General features: G+C 51.8%; 1 long non-coding RNA gene across 1 annotated transcript; it reads left to right on the forward strand.

The window, feature by feature from the left end:
- Positions 1–3,842: 3,842 nt before the first annotated feature.
- LOC116544466 lies at positions 3,843–7,954 on the forward strand. The gene is made up of 4 exons (XR_004265922.1): positions 3,843–4,020; positions 4,381–4,478; positions 5,482–5,588; positions 6,471–7,954. It is a non-coding gene; the product is annotated as an uncharacterized LOC116544466 (long non-coding RNA).
- Positions 7,955–8,538: the final 584 nt, after the last annotated feature.

Here is an 8,538-nt window from a genome sequence, read left to right on the forward strand (position 1 = left end):
GCCTCCTCAGGATGCCAACTGGGCTGGGTAAAGCCAATAGAGAGTTTGGGGACCAGGGAAGTTGTGATTTATTTCAAGCACTGTGGACATTGCAATATTTTCACTGCTCTGTTGAGTCCAATGGGACATCAGTCCTGTGCATATCTTCCTCTTCCTCTAGCCCTGCCCAGTCCTGGGTGGAAAAATTACTAGCACCACATCCCCTGTCTGTCCCACCAAGAGTCTGCTTTATTCACACATTCATGCATCATGCATTCAGCAAGCATTTTCCTGTAGGCATGGGGAGCACTGAGAAGGGTTGAAAGTGAGCAAAAAAAAAAAAAAATCAAATCATATGACAGAAGGGGAAGTTCCATCTCGCCAAGGATCTGGATGTGGGGACCTGCTCCAGCCTGGTGGAATCATGGTGCCCCAGGGGCATGAACTGCTCAGGAGCAGACCCTGACCAGATCCCCCGCAGGCCTGGAACAGCCTGATCAGCAGCCTCCTAGTCTTGTGGCTGCCACAGTGGGCCTCATCATCCTTCCCTGTTACTGGGCCAGGGTGTTCCTGGCTGTCAGGCAGTGCCAACTGGTGATGCCTCCTCCATCAGTGTCCCAAGCCACTTTTTGGAGAATGAGACCACCAGCTGCTTTGTGGCCAGCTCCAACTTACTGGTGAGTATTTTTAGGTAGAATGTTCCAGCCTGGTAAAGTCTTTTGAGGTTTTCTGCTTCTTGTTAGTTGCTTCCTTCTGGTATGGACAGTGGGGAAAGGAGCAGAACACAGGAACCCACACATGGGAGAATAGCAGGTATTTGGCTTGAGTATGCCAAAAGAGTTATTCAAGCAGAATAATATCAAACAAGGCTGTGGTTGCAAAAGGACATAACCAACAACTTGGTTTCAATTTGAGCACCCTAATAAACAAACTGATTTAACTGTCATAGTCTGGAGGAATGTGAGACCTTGATCACATTGAGGCCACCACCTGAGACCTCAATCATGTCAGAGTCACCACTTAAGACATTGATCACCACCTGTGGAAGTCTGTCTTGCAGACTCTGACTCAATGACAGATGAATGAATGCACCCTCACATCCAGTACAGTGATTTTGAGTGGGCTAAGGATGATTGTCAACTGTTTTCAGAGGGCAATTGCAGCTAACTGATCACTACTCCCTGTCCTTCCTTGCATTTATTCAGTATAGATTTAATAACAGAAGTTCTAAGTCGACAAGCTCATGGATAATTAACATGGTGTAAAAGAGTGGTTTTACAAATGATATAAGGTCTTGGTTCTGGGTCCTAGAATAAACACTATTAACAGTTTCATTAAACCAACAATATTAAATGCCTTATTTCTCAAAGAGTTACACAAGGATAATTATCTTTTGAGTTACATTTATAACTTTATAACCCTCTTGCCAAATTTTGACAGCTTATAATATTAGCATTTAATTAAGCTGAATTTTAACCACTGAGCACTTTAAAAATCCTTTTAAATCTCATTACTGTAACCAAGTACCCCCCATTTTTCTAAGACATTATTTTTTCTCTCTCTCCTTTTCTTGTTCCTTCAGTTCCCCACTTCCTTCTTAGGCTTTTAGAAATGCAAATATGCTTTTTTCTCCCCATAACCAAACTCTCCCTACAGTGCAAGTTCATCTAATTACATGTTCCAACTGGAAAGTCAACTTGAGAATTAACAGTTGATTTATAAATCAAGCAAGCCCACTGTGGAACTATCACTTTCTAAGGGGTTGTCTCAAGAGATAGCAGCCTGCCTACAAAGATGCCAGCAATCATAAGCTGATTGCCCAGTAGATAAGGCAAAGGAGCTAGCATGGACAACCCCATCCTTGCTCACTTTCTCCCCTGCCTTTTAAAAGTGAAGCCATATGGAGGACACCTGCATTTCTTCCCTAAGCTAGTTTTGGAAATAAATCACTTTCTTTATACCAGACGTCACTTTTGTTAACTGGACTCTGCAAGCAATGAGTGACTAACCTGCATTTTGGTTACATTACCATGTTTTAGCTGGGACAAACTTCTAATATTTCAAGTGTAACACAAATATCAAGTCAGAAAGGACTTGATTTAGGAAACAAACCCAGACTGCCATGGTGGAAAAAGGGCAGAACCTTGGCTACTGAACCTTGGTACTGAACCTTGGCTACTGAACTACAGCATGGGGTACCCACAAGCCAGCCTTCATGGGGATTCAGTTCATGGGTGTTGCCCTGAGCATGGACAGTGGCCTTTCCACCTTAGAATCTGCAGTTGAGTTCAGGGTGGCCTTAACAATCCTCACCTATTCCCTTTCCAGCCACACAGGAGCTTGGATGAAACAGGAGTCTCTTTAGTAGCTCCTTGTAAGCTGAGATGTGCATGACCAGCTCAAGTGAAGCACAGTGTCAAGAGAGTGGCACAGAGGCTGTACCCTAAATTCCCAGGGACCTGTGACAGGCCTCCCAGATGACCTCTGCCTTCTCATGTGACATCAGTTCTCCTCTGCCCTCCTGAGTGACATTAGTTCTCCCCTCTCAATTGAACTATACCCTCCTAGGTTACCTCAGCTCTCCCAGGTGACCTCTGCCTTTTCAGATGACTTTAGTCTTTTCAGGTTACCTCAGTGCTGCTAGGTGACATTAGTCCTACTTGGTGATCTCTGCCTTCCCTGGTGAACTCAGGTCTTCCAGGGGACCTCTGCTTTCCCAGATGATCTCTGCCCTCTCAGGTGACATTAGTCCTCCAAGGGGACATTACCTCTCCCAAGTGACCTCTTCCCTTCCAAGTGACCTGTTTCCTTCCTCAAGTGACCTCAGGTCTGCCAGGGGACTACTGCCTTGCCAGGTAAACTCTGCTCTCTTGGTGACATAGTGTGCTCAGGTGATAGCCCTCTCAGGTGACCTCAACCCTCCAAGGTGACCTCAGCCTTGGTGAAGTCTTTGCATGGTGACTTTGGCTTTTGCAGGAGGTAGGCTACTGCAGGGGCATGAGCCATATCATGGCATGAGCCACCATCCTACTCATGTTCCAGAATGAGGAAGACATCTGGGTTCTGGCCCAGCTGCTGGCCAATGAGAGGCTTGCCATGCATGGTACTCTCCCAGGTGACCTCTGCCCTCTCAGATGACACACTCCTTCCATGTGACATTAGCCCACAGTGGACACAAGGCATCACACAGCCAGGACAGGGGATGGCCACAGTGGCTGGGTAACTGTGACTTACAGTTAAGGTACTTTCTGTGCCCTACTCATTTTGACCCTTCAGGACATCCCCTTAGAGTCCCACAGGAGCTTGGGGCTGGTCAGGGACTCCCACAACCCAAGTCAGACGCCTCTTGTCCCCATCAGCAAAGGGGATCACAGCTTCCCTGTGACCACTTTCTATATCCTGGAGCCATAATCCTCTGGCCTTGACCTTATGCAGATGACTCTTACCACCCTGCTGGTCCTTCCACCTCCCAGCTGGCCATGCTCCCAACCACCTTCCCTGCCCATGGCTAGACCAAGCCCAGATGACAGAATCTCTCCATCCTGTATCCCCTGGCCTGACCCCACATCCATGAGAAGGCCAAGCACCCTCCAGCACCCCTGGTCACCCCACCAGCTCCCACCTGCCCTCATTGCTTCAAAGGCAGGCCTACTCTTCTGGAACAATGCCTCCAGGCAGGCCCCAGGGGACATCTCCAACCCTCCTCTCCTGGCCAAGAACACATGATAGGGTCACTGGATGGGAGAGTGAAAGGCCTTCTGGTCTGGAAGCAACCACCTCTGCCCAACTGTCACTGCAGAACTGCTGCTGCCCAACCACCACTACCCAACTGTCGCTGCCCAACCACCACTAACCAACCGCTGCTGCCCAACCACCACTACCCAGACTGATGGCTTCACATCTCAGGAGTAACCTCTGACTTCCTAGGGCCCCAGGAGCCTCTGAGGATTCTACATCCCAAGATGTTCTAAGTTACAGAATCTCCAAGCCCATCGAGAGCAAGTTTTGCTAGAAGTGGTCTGAGAGCTTATGAAGCACATGGTAAGTGGAGAGTCCCCTCCTCTTCCCCAGAGGCCCTGGGTCCCACAAGGTTAGGCAGACAGGGGAAGCCTGGGGCTGGTGAGAGGCCAACTTCCATCTAGGCCTTGACCTGGTTTTCAATGGGCTCAAAGTTTGACCTCCTTTTCCTTATCTGGAGGAAACAGAGGTGCTGGGACCAGGTCAAGCTCTGGCTGAGCCAGGGCTAAAGGAAGTATGTCCACTGGGGGCCCATGCAGCAGGGAGGCATTGTGGAAGCCCCAGCCACCAGTGTTCTGCCTCATAGGGAAGGGTCTTCCGTGGGAATGCAGAGGTTTTCAGGGAAGCCCAAGGCTCCCTGAACTCTTCTGTTCCTTCTGTCAGGACGAGGAAAGGTTGTGTGCGTCCAACTTTCCACCTTAAACTGCTTTCTGTAGTGCTTCAGTGATAGAATAAGGATGCATAAGGAGACCCCAGGCCAGGTATCTTCCTTCCCCACAGTGCTCAGCTCCCCTAGCCCCATGGTCTGGCTTCCTGAGGAGGATCCAGCTCACCCCAGCCAACAGGAAGCACAGGCAGGTCCCTGCAGGGCCTTCAAGACAGGACCTGCCTGATGGGAGCATCACACACCAGAAGCCAGGGAATTCTGGGCAGACTGAGCCAGTACTCACCTTAGAAGAGCCAAGGGAACCAGAGAAGCCACAAGCCCTCAGGAAGCCTCTTATTCCAGGGGCCGCATTCCTGCTGAGATAAGTCCACCCCCATGAATTGCTGCCAGACCTTGTCTGAACCAGCCTTATGGGGGATGGAATGGGTCTCTTCCCAAGCAGAGAGAGCCTCAGGAAGTCCAGACTGAGCTATATTGGACCTTGCTCAAGCCACTGGCCCTGAGGCTGGAAAGGCCAGGTCCTCCCACACCTGCTGTTCCTGCAGACTTCCTTCAGGCTCATCCTGAGGCTCTGCGATATCTACCTTCTGAAGGGTGAGTCTGTGGTGACAACTATAGCATACGTGGCCTTCACAGCACACAGAATTCAGTCCCTGGGTGCCCAGTGGTACCCAGAAAGAGCATGCAGGACAGACCCTGGATCCTACAACCAGACCAGATCCCTGGCTTGTGTGTGATACCTGAAACCAGCATCCACACTGTCCATATGGCCCTCTGCTCTAGCCTGGAGGTAGAGCCAGACCAGGCGTGGAGGGCTGGCTAGGGAGTGGACCCAGGCACCAAACCCACTCCTGACATAACCCAGATGAAAGACAGGAGTGTGGTAAGCACTTCCCTGCCCAGGCCTTCCTCCAGCTGTGGTTTTCTGTGCATAGCCGGACCCCTGGGACAACCACAGTAGGATCCAGCACTGCCTAGTGGAAGGTATCAGAGATGGGAACAAGGTGCAGAAACTGACCCTCCCACAGACCCCTCACAGCTGGATAGTCAGTCTGTCCCTAGAACACCCCCTGAAGCTGTTCCTGTTTGGCCTGCAGGAGTTCCTTCAGGACATGTTGTCCTAGACCTGGACCCTGGAGGAGGACATAGTGATGAGGCCTCCATGGGAGAACCGAGAAGCATGCCCTGTGACCTGCACCCCCAGGTGGCCTTCAGCACCAGGTCTCCTCTTATGTCACCCTCTGAGGCAGTAAATAGTGGCAGGTGCCCAGACCTCACCAGCCCTGCTCCCTGGGCCTTCCCCCAGCCCTTCATCTCCCTCTTCCTCTAAGAAGCTTCTGAAAACAAGCTGGCTGGGCCATAGGGCAAAAGCTGACCTTGGATTTACTAGACATGCCTCAGAGACAAGGTGTATGGATATGAGCAAAATTCTCACCCATGAAAGCCCCAGAAGGACACTGGAGGGGTGGGACCCATCTGTGCAAGCCCACAACCACACCTGTGAGTACCAGCAGCCCCGGAGAGCACCAGAGGCCCTTTACTCCTGAGCACCTCTCCAAGGGCCTAAAATCGGTGTCTGAAACATTGAGAGCACTTGGGGAGAGGGCATAGATGAAACCCTGGCCCAGAGCCAGAATTGAGAGCTCAACTGAGTGTGGGAACAGTCCAGCCCTGGCATGGAAGTCCCCCAGAGGGATAGAGGGTGTCTCAACCACTGTGGAGATAACTCCCCATGTCGGGTGGCAAAGGGGGTAGGTAACAGTTAAGGCTCCATCCATCTGAGTTCTGAATTCAAGCTAAATCCCAGATTAAGCAACCCTGGGATAAAAGTGTGAGGCAGGAAGCCTGAGCCAGCCCCTGGTGGGCTGACCCAGGAGTGACTTGAGGCTCCTTAACAGCTTCCCCACCCCAGGCTGCACATACACCTCGCCCTGGGATCAGCAGCCTGCAGGGGTTTTCTCAGCATTAGACCATGGGAACCACATGGGGACCCTGAGGACTCCAGGGACCCAGGTCCATGGGGCCCAGCCTGGCAAAAGTAAGATGTTCTCAGTGGAGAAGCTAACCAAATCTACTTTCCTTTCAGCCAAACCTGAGCAAGTGCCCCCAGCACCCAGGCCTCTGTGGGCATCCCCCATAATTGAGACCTTCCCCAAGAGGACAGTCTGGTTCTCCTTGGGCCAAAATCCCAGCTCCAGCAGCCCATGGGTATAGCCCTCCTAAAACGGGAGCCTCGTCTTTCCTCACCCTCGCCTGGCTAGGCTGTTCCCAAGGCCAAAGCCCAGAGACATGCGGGAGCTTCTACAGAGCCCAGGATAGCAGGCTGCTCTCCGGGGGCCCTGGGGACTCAGAATGTGGCCAGCCTGTTCCCAGCTCAGGATAGACCACAGGATGCTTGGTGATTCTTACGTTGGAACTCCCTCTCAAAGCTCCCCATTGATCTGGACCTCAGAGGCCTGTGGTTTTCACAGTACAGCTTGGTGCAGAGACGCTAGGCCCCTGTCACTTCCATATTTGCCCTGGACATCTCTAAGACCATGGGACTGATCGAGTCCCCAATACCAGCCCTGCTCAGCCCCCTTATAGCCCAGCGGTAGGGCCAGAGACAACTCTCCTGAATGTGGTACCTGCATCCAATCAAAGAAGGTGACTAACATGGCCCAGAAGGAGCTAGGGCAGCACCTGGAAAGCTGCCCCAAAGCCCCAGACAGCACCTTAGACATGGAAAGTCAATCCTGATGGGGAAGCTGGACACTGGAGGCCACTGGAGAGAAGGGTGAGCATGGCATCCCCACAGCCCAGGCCAGCCAGCAGCTTGCCCTATATCCACAGTCCCAAGCTGTAAGGCAGAACCACCGTCTCAAGGCACAATTCCCAGACCCAGAGGGCCCTAGCCCAGACACAACCTGAGCCCTGAAAGGGAAGGGGGACCAGGAGTGCCTTGGGGCCCCCAGCAGTAGCCAAGATAAGCACACAAGAGACTGAGTCCCCTGTGGCCCTGGCCAGAACTAGTACTTGGCTTAAGGCAGAGCAAGCCCCCTTGGAGCACTGTATTCATACCTGGGGCCTATGTGTGCTCAGCAAGGACAAGCTGATAATGTTACCAGGCTCAAACTACAACTGGCCTTGTGGGGTGAGGGTGGGGCAGAAACAGGTAGACCAGCCGCCAACCTCATCCATTCAAGAAAGCAGGAATGGCCAGGATCCTGCTGGATAAGTGGCCACCACCAGACCACCAATGGTGCAGAGTCCTGAGGCCCAAGCAGATGGCACTGGGGCTCTGCTTCTAGGGTCCACAATCTGCTCCAGGACACAGGACTGAAGAAAACTAAGCCAATGGAGTCCAGGAGGCAGGATCCCTACCTCTGCCATTCTTGGCAGTTGCATTTTGTAGTTAGAAAAAGTCAGGAAACCTGGTGCTACCTGCTGCAGGAGGCTCCAAGGTGGGACCAGAGCTTCCAGCATAGATTCAACAATGCCTAAGAAAGACTCTTCTTGGGGAAAAGGAACTCTTCCTTGGCCTCAAAGCCCCCACTTATTTTTATTAAAGCACAATAAAGTCTGTTGTTATGACCTGTTTTTGAGTTGCCCAGAGCTCTCAGCAGGAAACCCTGGACATGCTGGGGTGGATGGGAAATGAGGGAGGCACAGCCCAGATCCTGTTCAGCCTCTTATAGCTTCCTTATCCCAAAGGCCACAGCAAGGCCAAGGACCAGATTGGCCAAGTTTCCCAAAGAACTGTGAGGCCACACTGCACTGCAGCCTCCCACTCTGAGGCAGATGCCAGGGTTAAGACCAATAATTTACCGTGATTCAACCTGCAGCTGACAGGGACCCCCAGAGGACTGGAAAGGGAACAAAAGATTGGAGTTCCAATGACATTGGACATTCATGACAGTCCATACAAATCATCCCTGAGGGTCTGCTGTCATTTGGGTCTACTGTCCTTGGGTAACTGGTTTCAGGCAGCCCTTCTTTTCTTCCCACCCTCCCTCCATCTCTCCATCCCTCTCTTCCTCTTTCTCTTCCTTGCTTCCCTCATCCTTCTTTCCATCTCCTCTCAGCATCTTGCAATCCCAGGTCCCAAGCCTGTGCTAAGAAGGGACACAAAGGACACCACTGATAACAAGCTAGGTGACTAGTGGGATCAGGGG

This window comes from Sapajus apella, unplaced genomic scaffold, assembly GCF_009761245.1.
Source record: "Sapajus apella isolate SASKATOON/1434 unplaced genomic scaffold, GSC_monkey_1.0 scaffold217, whole genome shotgun sequence".
NCBI classification, from domain to species: Eukaryota; Metazoa; Chordata; class Mammalia; order Primates; family Cebidae; genus Sapajus; species Sapajus apella.